The following is a 13,656-nucleotide window of genomic DNA, read 5'->3' as shown; positions in this document are numbered from 1 at the left end:
GTCTTTCCCAGCTTTAAGGATTAATGCAATCCCTGCCTCTCCCATCGTTATTATTATTATTACTAATGTGATGGTGAAATAGGAGGGCTGGTAATGGAGAAAATGAACCCAGGGATATATGCAGTAGCGGCCGCCACAAACAAAGGGTGGTGAGGCGGGTGGAGGGAATGTGGGAGGGGGAGTTCAGGGGGGGGTCTGTCGGAAGGGGTGTTAGTAATAATAAATATATTTTTTAAACCTACCTAAAGCCGCTGGCCAGCGCAGAGATTGGCCTGAGCACGGTGGAAAGATGCTCTACTCATTCTGTGGGGTTTCTCGAGCCTGGCTGTTCAATGCAGCCGGGCTCAAGAAACATAAGTGCGCATGTGTGTTTGGCCGGCCTTAGACAGCAAGGCAACACACATATGCACACTGGGGGAGTGCAAATAGCACTCCTCCTCCCCCCTCCCATTCCTCCGCCCGCCCCTCCCTACAGCACTGGCTCGAAGCCGGCAAATGAAAAATAAAACAATGCTAGAATATAGTTTTATTTTCATTTGCTGGCTCTGAATCAGGCAGTGGAGCGACGCTCCTCCGCCATTGCGGAGGAGCCACTGCTGATTATATGTGAAATGTCTCTAAAAAATGTTGCATTTCAGGACTCATGGAAATGTTGTGTTAGAGAAACAAGTTTTTTTGCAAAGAGACAAAAAAACTCCACCGCGGTTCCGCGAGCGGCTGAGAGCGTTAGGGTCATGCTGTTCGCTGTGATTTTGAGCGCCGGGGGTTTGTCCTGTGCTGCAAAATCAACGGCACCATGCGCAGCACAAGAGGGTGCAGCTTCCTTTCTGCTGCTCGAGTACATCTTCTACTCAAGCGACCGCTTTCTTAACGTACATTGAGAAATGTGACCGCCCGCATTGAGAAATGTCGCCCGGAGGTTGAGTAACCTTCGCTCGCCAATTAGACCTTGGAGGGCGGGGAAAAATCTCTCGCCGGGAGGTGGATGTACCTTGCTTGCACTCGCCTACTTGACAATGATGAGCGTGATCGAGGAAAAAAACTCCGCTCCATGAAGCGGAGTCTTTGGGAACTCCATGTGCTGCACAGAGTGCGGAAAACGCCGCAAACTCAGTGAACGGAGCAAAGTTCACTGCCCAGGATTATTAGGGTGGAGGTACAAAGAAATGCATATCTAACGATGAACACAAACAACCAAAGAGTTGGTATCCCAGGACTGGAATAAGATGAAATGTGATTGCTGTGGTAACAACAGCATACAAACCGTTCTAATTATTATGCCAATCTATTTGCAGAAAATGTAATAAGAAAGGGTGTTATGCCAGAGTTTGTGAAAGGATATCTATCACTACAAAGATTGATGGTCAAATGTATGAATCCACCAGTTTCAGCCTTAGAACTTAGAAGATAGTATTGAGCGTTACTGGGTCAGTGAATGACCATATGGAAGAATGTTAATCAGGGGGAGTTGTCATGCACTTTCACAGGGGACCACATTTGGGAAAAGTTGGATGGCAGAGATGTATTGAAACCATGAAACATGACATAAAGCCATTTGGATATTGGGGTGCTACAATAGACCTGATTGGGTATGTTTCTTTGTTGATAAATTTCAAAGTCAGAGAGAGATGGGGAAAGGTTTATGTGGATAAAAGAGGTATTGTTTACTTGGTGGAGGCACTAAAGATGAGGTCATTGTGACTACATTTCCTGAGGTGTTCAAATTAGGTCAATTGAAAGGTTTTGAACATCGCATTGTATCAAGAGTGGTGCCAAACCTGCTGTGCAAAGGTTCCTCATTTGATGCTTGGTCCTTTGGAATAAGAATTGGAAAGGTTGTTGAAATGGGTGTAATAGAAGAAATTGAATGTTCAGAGTGGTTGGCCTTATTGGTTTGAGCACTTAAGGATAATGGGAAAATTATCAGTATGTGTATTGATCTCCATGATCTTATTAAGAACATTTGGGTAGCCAGGCAACCGCTACCTAATACTGGAGAGGAAGTATTATTATTGCAGGGGGCTCAACTGTCCAGCATTATGGACTTGTCAACTTCATATCACCAGATAGTGCTAGGTAAAGAATTCAGGCATTTAACTTCTTTTTTATGACATTAGGAGCATATAGTTTTATATGCATGATGTTTGGACAAGCATCGGCAGTAGCGTATTTCCAGAAAGTAATGCCCAAGGTTTTAGAAGGTATTTAAAATTAAAGGTATTTCAGGATACAAAATTAGACTAGGCACTGTATTGTATCTAGGACACACTATCTGTAGTGTCGGTATCAGTCCCAACTCCGATCTCGCTGAATCCATTGTGAATGTGCCTGAGCCAAACAACAAGGAAGAGGTACGTTCTTTGCTTTGGTTAGCTGAGCATTATAATAAGTTTCTTTAGAACTTTCCAAGTGTGGTCCATCCAATCAGCCAGCTTCTAAAGAGAAATGGAGAGGTTTTTGTGGTCACAAGGATGTGTTGAAGCTTTCAAACAGGTACAGTCTTGTATTAGGAAGTTAACCACGTTAGGTCATTTTGATGTTTTTAAGAAGACAGTACTAACTACTGATGCAAGTTTATAGGGTTTGGGAATGGTGCTTTCTCAGAAAGAAAATGGTGTAGAGAGATATGTGGCTTTTGCTTCCAGGTCATTGAAAGTAGAAGAGCATTATTCTGTTGTTGAAAGAGAAGCACTTTGGTGCAACTGGAGCATACAACATTTGACTTTTTTTTTGTGGAGTTTGCCTTTTGTCATGAGAATGGATCAGAGGCCGTTGGTAAATTTTTCTTGCAAGGGGAGCAAGAGTGTGACCTCAGAATCACTAGATGAATTAAAGGTGTTGAGAGTTTGATTTTTTATTTGCATATATTGTTGGATCACTTAACCATATGGCAGATTGTCTATCCCTGTTACCAGTGAAGTACCCTAAATATACTTCCGAAAACAGTTGTGTATCGTGGGTGCAAGAAAGAGAGGATGGAGACTTTGAAAGTGGATGTTAACTTGCGAGTACATAATCAAGGAGTGGCATGAGTTGAAGAATATCTCTGAAGATGAGAGGATTTTAGTTGGTCTGGAATCAGTTATCTCTGGAAGGAGATTTGTTATGCTGTGGTCTCTGGTTATTACCATATGAGGGTATACGTGAAACACTTTTAAATTTGGCCAATGAAGATCATTTAAGCAGGAATACGACCAAAGCAAGGCTTAGAGATCATTATTGGTGGACTCCTATAGATCATATGGTAGAGTCTATTGTAAAGGATTGCATGCAATTTGCCAGTTGTGATAAAAGTAAAATGATCAGAGAGGCGCCATTGTCACCGGTGGATGTACCAATCAAACCTTGGAGAAAATTTGGTTTGAAGATTGCGGATCCTTTAAATCTACTACACCCTTTGGAAACGTTTATCATGCTAGTGGATTGCACCACTAAGAGGATTTCTGCTGGTTGTGTCATCACTGTTACCACTGACACGGTGGTTAAGTTTCTGAAAGATGAGTACACTAGAGAGGGTGTTCCTGAATATATTCTAACCAATAATGGGGTGTATGTACCTCATCACTGATGCAAGATTTTCTGATGAGCCTTGTTGTCACTCATGTAAGAAAAGCTCTTTATTTGCCACAGGGGAATGTGTTACTTGAGAGCATAAGTAAATTGGTTAGAGGGTGTGTGCAGCAGGTGGTAAATAGGAAGTATTGTTTGGAAGGTGTACTCGAGGAAATGTTATGTGCTCACCAAACTACTCCCAACTCAGTCACTGACATGAAACTTTGCCAGTTATTAAAATAAAAGTTGGGATTATATTGCATTCTGAGTAGTTGAAAAGAAAGTGTAGGGAAGGAAAAATGCTGAGTTAGGGGTTGTAAACTTAGATTTTAAGTCGTCAAAGGAAGTACAAAAGCAGTTTTCATCTCATGGGAGCAGAGTTCTGATTGAGAAACCAAGAGGTTACTGGAAGGGTTGCAGTGGCTTCATGGAACCTTTTCAAATTTTAGAGGGGACGTCTAATGTTGTGAGAGTGGATTAAGGTGATTGGTGGAGCATGTTGCACTTGGTGAAGTATTCTGGTAGAGGAAAATTTGGTACTCAATGTGCTAGTGAATATTTGGGACTTGTGGTCATGATGTTTTGTTGCGCATGAATCAAGTCTCATTTATGCTATCCACAATTTCATAAGTGTGTAATTTAGTGAACATATTCTGTTATGCATTCTAATTCCATTTTGTCATTATGTTATTTATTAGTGGCTTGTTTTGACAAAGAACTATTTTCATGAGGCGTGTTTTTCTAAGCCTTTTTTTTTTAGGATGTAAATATTATATTCCATACATTTTTGGTACGTTGGATATATGACTCATTCTTGCCTTTTCTATTTAAGGATAGAGGATGGAGACGGGATAGTAGGAATCTTTTTCTGTTGTTCTGATGAAGGCCGACAACCCACTGAGGCACATTTATGGGCCGAGACATGTTGGCAGAAGAATGACTGACACATATCTAAAATTCATCCATGAGAAATAATTTTACCCTGTACAGTGTACCCTTAGAATAAAGGAAATGTATTATTATGTCTGAGCTTCCTCATTACAAGGATGAAACTGTCTTGATGGTACTATCCTATCAGGGTGGGGCAAACTGGCCAATGATGAAGCACGGCACAAATAGGTGCACAATTAGGACCTTTCTATCCACTGATTTGAAGGCAGCCCCTATGTGGCCTAGTGACACCCCCAATGTGTGCAGGGGTGGATTCTATTACAGTATTTGATGTGTGTTGGACGTTTATATTCTCGCAAGTTGCCAATTTATTTTTGAAGATGAACCACCATGAACTATTGAGTATAAAAAGAAAGAGATATTTCTTTTCCTTGTACAAGATTTTTGTGTATAACATTTCATAGCTTGAGTCTGTTTTTTTTTTTGTAATTCTCAACATTTGGACTAAGTAATGAGTTAGTTTTTTATTTTGCGAAAAATCTAAATGCTGATATTTCCTGAAGTTTTCGATTTAGTGCCTTTAAAACCAGTGGTTAGATTTTGTTTTGATTTTTGTTTAATGTTTTATAGAAGGAGTATGGCAACTGGCAAGCAAAGATGCTGCTTAACTTTTTGTATACTTTTATTAGTTTTGATAATAGGATTTTTAGTTGGCTTACTGTTGTGTTTGATTTCATCAGTTGGATATGATTCTCCTACGAATGAGGGAAGAGTTAACCACTGCATATAATAGTATAATATACACAATGTTAACACACAGCAGTAAGTTTTTAGGCAATTATACAAAGAATGTTCACTCAAATTGTTTGTCAGAATATACAAACATAATGAGAGTTAAAAACTGTTACATTTGTACATTTCTTCCAACTTCAGTATCAGAGGGTGCAACCAATTTGTTAATGTTTTCTTCAATCAAGAATTTCTAGTACCTTACAGACTACAACATCTCCTTGGAAGCTCTTCCTGAAACTGATGGCTTAAAATCTATTTCTAATAATTTAAGATAAATTATGCATGCAAATCTGGAAACTTATAAGACTAACAACAAGTATGTATGTAAATTGAATGATGTGGTGCATGAGTTCAATGAGAGAAAAATGGGAGTTAGTAGAAATTGGGAAGAAACAAGAGACAGAACAAGAACAAGAAGCTGAAGAATAATTCAGACATTCAAGGATGCGTCCTAGACTGAGTGTGGAACAGGAGAAGAAAGGAGTTAAGTGCATGGTGCTGTGAAATTTTATCAGGCTGAGTCAAAATAATGTGTTGGTAAGAGTGAGTGCAATATGAGTTATGTAGTTGATAATGAGTGTTTGATTGATGAAGATCCGATTCTGAGAGGAATTTATTATATTTGAGGTAAGACTGCTTATTTTAATTTTACATATAAAGGGGTGGAAAGCTGTGGAGCGAGTGTGAGAAAGTGCCATCTTTCTTGCATGGTATGCCCCCACTTTTTGCTAAATTGCTGAATGTACTTTGATTGAGTGTACCCTGAGTTCCTGCCAATCAGGTGCCCAGGGCCTATGTTCCTTCCTTAAACCACACAAACTCCAAATTGGCAAACCCTAGCCACATGTCCGCCCCTAGTAAATGGTACCCTAGGTACCCAGGGCCTTGTGGCCAGGGAAAGCCTCTAAGGGCTGCAGCACTCATTGTGCCACCCTCAGAGGCCCTGTACCCTTACACACACACACTGCCCTTGCAGGCTGAGTGTCTGGGTGCAGGACAAAACAAAGAGTCGACATGGCACACATCACTGTGTACCATGCCCATCACCTACACTGCCAAGGCATATGTCAGCCACCCCTCTAGCTGGGTGCATTACGCCTATGGTGTGGGCGCAGGAGCAGGAGCCCTGTGCCCCTACAGTACCCTGGTCCATTCCTGTACACTGTAAGTGCAGTGCTGTCATTTAAGAGTACATGGTGCTGAGAGCTCGTCAAACACGAGCTCCACAGCACCATAATGGCAACACTGAAGACTGGGAAGTTTGGTATCAAACTTCTCAGCACATTGAACCCACACTGATGCCGTTGTGGGATTTAATGTACTAAGCACCCCAGAGGGCATCTTAGAGATGCCCCCTTACAGCTAACTTACAATCCACGTCTGCTCTGAGGCTGCCCAGGCTGCCACACAGCAGACACGTTGCTGGACCCCTGGGTGGGAGAGACCCTGCTCTCCCGGGCCTGCAACAATGCACATCCTGTGTAGGTGAGAAATCTCCTCCCCCAGGACGAGCAAAGGGAAGCTTCAAAGGCATGCCGCCATTTGGAGTTTCCCCAGGCCACTGCAACCCCCCACTCTGGCGGGAAGCTTGGTCGGAAACCCCATACAAGGACAGGGGATGTGCCAGCCTGCCCACCCCACCCCTCAGGTGGGGGAGACGAGGTGAAGCACATCTCCGGGCTCTCGCCATCTTGAAGATGGGAGGCCCTACCCTATCAGGATTAGGCTGCTGCCCCCCTCCCACAGGAGAGAGGCAGGATAGGGGGTGTACCCACCCCAGGACAGGGACCCATTGGTCCCTGGCCTTCACCTACCTGTAACCCCCCTAAATCTAGTATTTAGGGGCACCCTGGACCTTCCTTCCTCAGATTCCAGATAGAAAACTACAAGAAGAGCAAGAAGAACAAGGACCTGCCCTGCAGTTGCTAAAAAGAGAAGAAGACACCAACTGCTTTGGCCCCAGCCCTACCGGCCTGTCGACTCTCGAACCTGCACCAGCGCGGCATCTCTCGTGGCCAGCAACCTCACCAACCCCGGAGGACCTGGCTACCTTTTGGCTCTAAGCCCCTGGGACTCCCATGAGTAGAGGCTCTACTCAAGAAACCTATTTTTAACCCCTGGCAGCAGCCCGGAACCGCGGACCCAACACACTCTGCACCAGCCAAGCCTGGCCAGTGCCGGAGTGGACAAATACCCTGAGGACGACCCCACGGCGACTGTGACCCCGAGTCCGGCACCCAAGGACCCCCCTCGACATTCCGGAAGAAGCCTGCAGCCTCAGAACCGAGTGCCACCCCAACCGCGATCAACCAGAGGGTAAGATTTCCGACATCAAAAGGCACCCCTGCACCCGGCGCCCTGCGGCCCCCTGTGCCCAATCCCGGGGTACCCACCTAACCTACAACTACCCAACTTACCTCTCAAAGCGGTGGTGGCACCTGAAACATCCTCGTCCCCGAGCTTGCAGCCTTTTTCCAAACCGGAACATTCCCATTGATTTCCATTGAGCGCCCGAAGGCTCAAAAACACCCTGCACCCAGCCGCCCGAGTGGCCCTGGCAGTGCACTCTCTACACTAACTTACTTCCCCACTTGCCCTGAGTAAGTGACCAGGAGCCCAGCTCCCACAGCCGCGTGGCTTGCCAGACAGCAGCCACCAACCGAGGCCCCCCTATCCCTCATAGGATAACATTGGGCCTAACTCTCTCTGCACCCGGCCGTCCTGAAACCGCTGAGGGTGAACCAACTGTACCTACCTGACACTGGGGGACCCCTGAGTCTATGCCCGGAATTTCAACTCTGCCAGTCGAGTACTTACCCTTAAACCGCTAACTTCATTTTCCTCATAGGGTAACATTGACTGGCTTTTTCTTCAAAAATCTTCTAAGTGTGAACTTTTCAAAACTGCAAATATTCACCAAAAATCAGCCAAGTGACAAAAACGAATTTACTCACCTGCTCCTAGGTGAGCTCCCAGTGCTGGATCTTGGTGCCCAGCCCTGACTCTGAAAAGTGACCACAACTATACTTACCTCTAACTCATTTTTCTCCCATAGGAAACCATTGTCTGCTTTTTTGTGAAATTTCTTCTAAGTGTCTACTTTTGCAAATTTGAAATATTCTTTTAAAATCGTACCATTTCTGCAAACGAAATTACTTACCTGTTTTTGATAAGGACCCCAGTCCTGGGTCTAGGTACCCAGTCCTGGATTACTAAAGTAACGATAAAGTACTCTACCTGCAATTTGAATTTCTTGCCATAGAGATCCATTGAATGTTTTCTTTGAAATATTTTCTAAGTGCTAGCTTTTGAAATAGCTAAATATTATTTAAAAATCATTACAGTTATTAAGTCGACTTTCATCACTTGATTCTGAATACTGACCCAGGGCTGGATCTAGGAGCCAGACCTGGAATTCCAAAAGTAATCTGAAATGCAATTTATTACAAATAACCTGAATTTACCATTGAGCTCAATGCATTGTTATGTTTAGGAAATAGGATTGTTTATTGCAACCAACTGTGACTGTTTACAAAAATGTATTGCTTAAGACAAAAGTATTTATATTCAACCTCTCATTCTGAGAAAGTATATTTTTATCCCCTTTGTGGTTCTAAAAATAAAACAAGCATATATTTTATATATATAAACCATTGGCCTAGAGTTCAGTTATTGAGTGTGTGAAACCATTTGCTGACTGAGTGTGTACAATAAATGCTTTACACTGTCCTCTGGTACTGCCTTACTGCTCGACCAAGCTACCACTTTTGAGAGTAAGGTCATACCTAACTTTGACCTCTATCAGCCTCTGGGGGACTGTGGACTCTGTACACCCTGTACCTATTAGGGAACAGTATATACAGAGCCAATTTCTCACAGCGAGTCCTAACGGAATTTGCTGCGCTCTCCGGGTTGCGGGTGAACGCGGCCAAATCGTGCCTTTACCCGTTCCGTGCTGATGCTCTGGATCCCCGGTATCATCTGGGGGGTGTGCCTGTCAAGTGGCAACCGGACACCTTCCGTTACCTGGGCATCCAAGTGTATAGGCAACCAGCTCACCTGGTGGAGGGCAATCTGGGCAGGGCGGTAACGGCGATTAGGGCCCAGATGCGTTTCTGGGGTACCCTCCCTCTCGCGGTCACAGGACGCATTGCCTTGGTCAAAATGGTGGCTCTACCCAGGCTCCTCTACTATTTTGCTAACCTGCCGATCTACATCCCGGCATCCTTCTTTGCCACCCTGGAGTGCTCACTCTGGGACTTTGTGTGGGGTACTGCGCGCCACAGAGTGGCACTATCCAAGTTATACCTTCCTACGGGTCAAGGGGGACTCGCGATGCCGTGCTTTGCGCACTATTACCTAGCAGCGCAGCTGTAGTGGGTAGCCAGGTGGTTGGCCGATAGGGAGAGGGACGATACAGCGTCCGCGGAGCCACCTCTCCCCCTGGCGGATATCATTGCGTTGTTCCACCCGACGGCCAGAGTGGTCAAGCCGGGTCCCCTCCTTGTGGCAGTGGCCTACAAATGCTATCGGCGTGCCCTTTACTTGACCTGGTCGAGTGTCCCTTACGCCCCCGCCATGCCGATTGAGGGTTCTCCTAGCGGGCGGAGGATACTACGCTCAACGGAACTTACGGAATGGCACGCGGCGGATATCTGCACATTGGGGGACCTTTACCGCGATGGTGCGCTTATCCCATTCGCCCAATTGGTGGAGGAGACGGGGTTACCAGTCGGCCAATTTCTCCGTCACCGCTCGCTGATAACGACATTGACGAGCCGGTGGGGAGCTCTTCAGGAGGAACCGGCGCAGCACCTCATGATGCAATACCTCCATGTCATGGGACGGGGAAGTCACATGATCCGTTGCTTCGCGGCCTCCCTGCGTACACAGGTGGCGACCGACCTGTCTCCTTTGCGCCGTAAATGGGAGGCGGACTTGGATCGCCCCATGGCTGACAAGGAATGGAGTGATGCGCTACGGGGGCCGACGCGGGTTCCCAGGAACTTGCGGTTTTGCCAAATTCAATATTTTATACTACACAGAGCATATCTCACCCCTGATTCTATAAATCGATATTTCCATCGCGCGGATGCAGACTGCCCACGCTGCAAGGCTCTGGATGCTGGGCTGGTGCACATGTTGTGGAGTTGTCCGGCGCTAGAATCGCATTGGCGGACGGTGCATGGAGCGTTAAGTAAATGCGCCGGCCCACAGGTGCCGTGGGAATGGCCGGCTTGCTTGCTGCACCTGTTTCGTAGAACTTCCCCCACGAAGGTTGCCTCTCGTTTCTTCGACCTGGGTTTGGTGGTGGCGAAGCGGTTGGTCACCAAGCGCTGGAAGGCAGCTGAGCCCCCCCAAGCGCAAGCATGGCGGAGTTCCCTGCTTGTGTGGGCGGGGGTGGAGGGTACGGCCCTTTTGCGGGAGGAAACGCTGGGCCTCAGGCGCATACCTATAGCGAACCAGTGGGGCACACATTTGCAGACCCTGATGCAGCTGGATGGGGACGCCCTGGGGCTCTGTGGGACACGCGCTGTGGAGGCACTCCCTGAGGAGGGGGGGAACGGAGGGGGTCCAACATGGGGAATGTCACGGAGGTCCTTGCTGTATCGGGGGCGTGTGAGGACACTGAAAATTGCCATTAATGGAACTGTTTGTACCGGGGGTGGGGAGCTGGTGGGGGGGTCGGGCCGGGGGAGGTACCTTGGGGATCATATGGTAAAAGACCTAACCTGCTTCTGCTGTTGTGCCGGGGCCTCTGTTGTTTGGCCTCTTTCTTTTTATTGTTTCATGGATCTGTTTAGATAAGGGCGTTGGTCCGGAGACACACAAGATTTATCTTGCTTAGCACACGGGTGCGGCGCTTGATCCTGTTGTTTACCATGCTCATGACTGGTGGAGTATAATCAGAGTGGCTGACTCATTGCCTGTGCGGTACTTCATATGTACTATGTGCTATGTCTATATTAACGAAATGCCAATAAACAGATTTCATAATAATAAAGGGGTGGGAAGCTGCTATCTTGCATTGTTTTCTTCTGTATGTGTATTATGCGAATGAAATGGGTGATATGGATCTTGGATCTTGAAAGATCAAAATGTGATTTTGTATCGGAGTTGATGGAAATGTTTGGTGTCTTGACTCCTATTGGTGTGGCTTTGAATGAAGAGAACATTTGGAAGTTGTCTACTCTGGTTGGTTGATTGGCTTCTAATATTGCAGGATCACTAAGTAAAATAAATTAAGAGTTTCTGACTCTGTCCAATGATATTATTCTCATGAATGAAGGTGGAGTCTACCCTGTGTTGAAGGTTCAACAATGTTGCACCATTATCCCTGATAATTATAAGATTAATAACTACATTGTCAACATCACTATTATTCTGTGTGAGGTAAAGGCTCTTAAAGAGCATGGGTTGTGGAAATTTATTGGTGTGCGGTTCAGCAAGATTGGAAAGAGTTTTGCAAAGATTGGTGGGGGGTGTTCTAAGGAAGATACTAATACCATCATTTATTTTTTAACATTTTTTATTATTTTCAAAAGAAAAGAAAAAAACAAACAATGGATGCGAAACATGCTGGAAGCGCAAAACATTGAAGGCCGTGACAGTAGAAGTGAACATATTTTATCACATGGCACACATCAATCACTGCATGGAAGTGCAAGGTATTAATAACAGCAGTCATGACCAACAAACCTTATCCACTGAAGATGCAGGGTAAGAGGAGACCACGAGAAAGGCAACTATACCATAACTAGAAAGATGCGTGTACATGGTCCTTGTTCACGTTGGTTTATCAAATACTAACCCCATTGGGGAGGAGCCTAGCGCGCAACCAAGATGGCCGCGTAGGCTTACGGCTCTCTAGGGCCTCCGCAACCTCCCACGTCTATCCTGACTAAATCCTGGTTAATTTGACGGGCTTTTGCTGATGAACTTGCGCTGAGGTGCCACCCGTTTTCCAAATTCAGATCGGACGCCGGGAACCCGAATGGTTGCGCCCCGAAGTTTGCGGCCTGCTATTGCCTTGGTCCCGATCTCGAGTTGGTGAGGTGCCCGGGTACGAAGTGAACAACAGCGGCATGCTGGGCTTGCCCTGCCACGTACCCCGCACTTTCACTTTCGTTTTCAAGTTTGTCTTTTGATACCGGCTGAGGGACTTCGGTGTTTCAGAGGTGCGCGGATGGCGGAGTGTCTGGCCTGATTTTTGGACTATACACGGGCTTCCTGTCTGCGACTGCTGTGTTCCATTGAATTAACTACCTGGTCCTTGTCCCTGGTGCTGGTGGGTGCTGGCCTTGGTGACCTCCGGACGATAGCGGCGAGACTATACGGAGACAAGTCGAAACCTAAGTCAACCCGGAGTGGCGCCTATACTCAGGTCAACAATATGGATCGTTATGCGCAGTCAAAGGGATCCCCTAGTGGCTCGAATAAATCGCCTGAGAGGTCCAAAGAGGTCTCGGGCCCATCGTCAGAATTGACCTTGCAGGACGTCATGGGCGCCATTGAGGAGATGAAGGCTGCTGTGGGGCAGCGGTTCGATACCCTGGCTCATAAATTGGACGCGGTCCTGATCGATGTGAATTTGGTCAGGGCAGACCTGTCCAAAACTAACGAACGGGTCGACTCCTTGACTCAAGCGGCGTCGAGCCTAACTGTGGATGTGGCCGCCCTGCAGACGGAGGTCCGTAGGTTGCGGCTTGCCAGTGACCTGACGGATCGTCGACTTGAGGACTCCGAAAGCAGGGCTAGACGGAACAATGTTCGTATTATTGGGGTGCCGGAAAGATCGGAGGAATCTGCTGCTGATCTTTTTGTTGAGGATCTGGTGCTCAATCGTCCCACGCCCAAGGGACTGAGCAAGTTCTTTGCGGTGGAACGGGCCCACAGGATTCCGGGTGGTGTGCCCAAAGTGGGTGCTCCCCCGCGGCCTATAATCGCCCGACTCTTTAACTTTCGGGATAGGGATGCTATCCTTCAGGCGTCGAGAGTGGCCGGGCCGCTGAAGTTTGAGAACTCTAATGTCAGCTTTTACCCGGACTTCACGCAAGCGGTTCAAAAACAACGGCTGGGATTTTTGGGCGTTAAAAGGCGCTTGAGGGACATGGAGCTGAAATACGCAATGTTATTCCCGTCTAAGCTGCGGGTTGAGTACCGGGGTCGCTTCCACTTCTTCGATCGGCCGGAGGCGGTTGGAGACTGGTTGGATGCCCTGCCCCAGGGACAGGATCGAGACACTCGGATGGCGGAGAGCGGAGAGGAATTGGTGGAGCAGAACTAGAGCTTGATTCCTGGTGATGGACTAGACTGGTGACGTTTTGTACCTTGGCTCAACTGGACACTAGTTAGACACAACATGCCCTTCAAATGCCTGGAGGTTGTGGGGAGCTTATTGGGGCCCTTTCCTCCTTCTGG

This window comes from Triturus cristatus, chromosome 2_1 (genome assembly GCF_964204655.1).
Source record: "Triturus cristatus chromosome 2_1, aTriCri1.1, whole genome shotgun sequence".
Taxonomy (NCBI): domain Eukaryota; kingdom Metazoa; phylum Chordata; class Amphibia; order Caudata; family Salamandridae; genus Triturus; species Triturus cristatus.
This window is presented reverse-complemented; position numbering follows the sequence as displayed.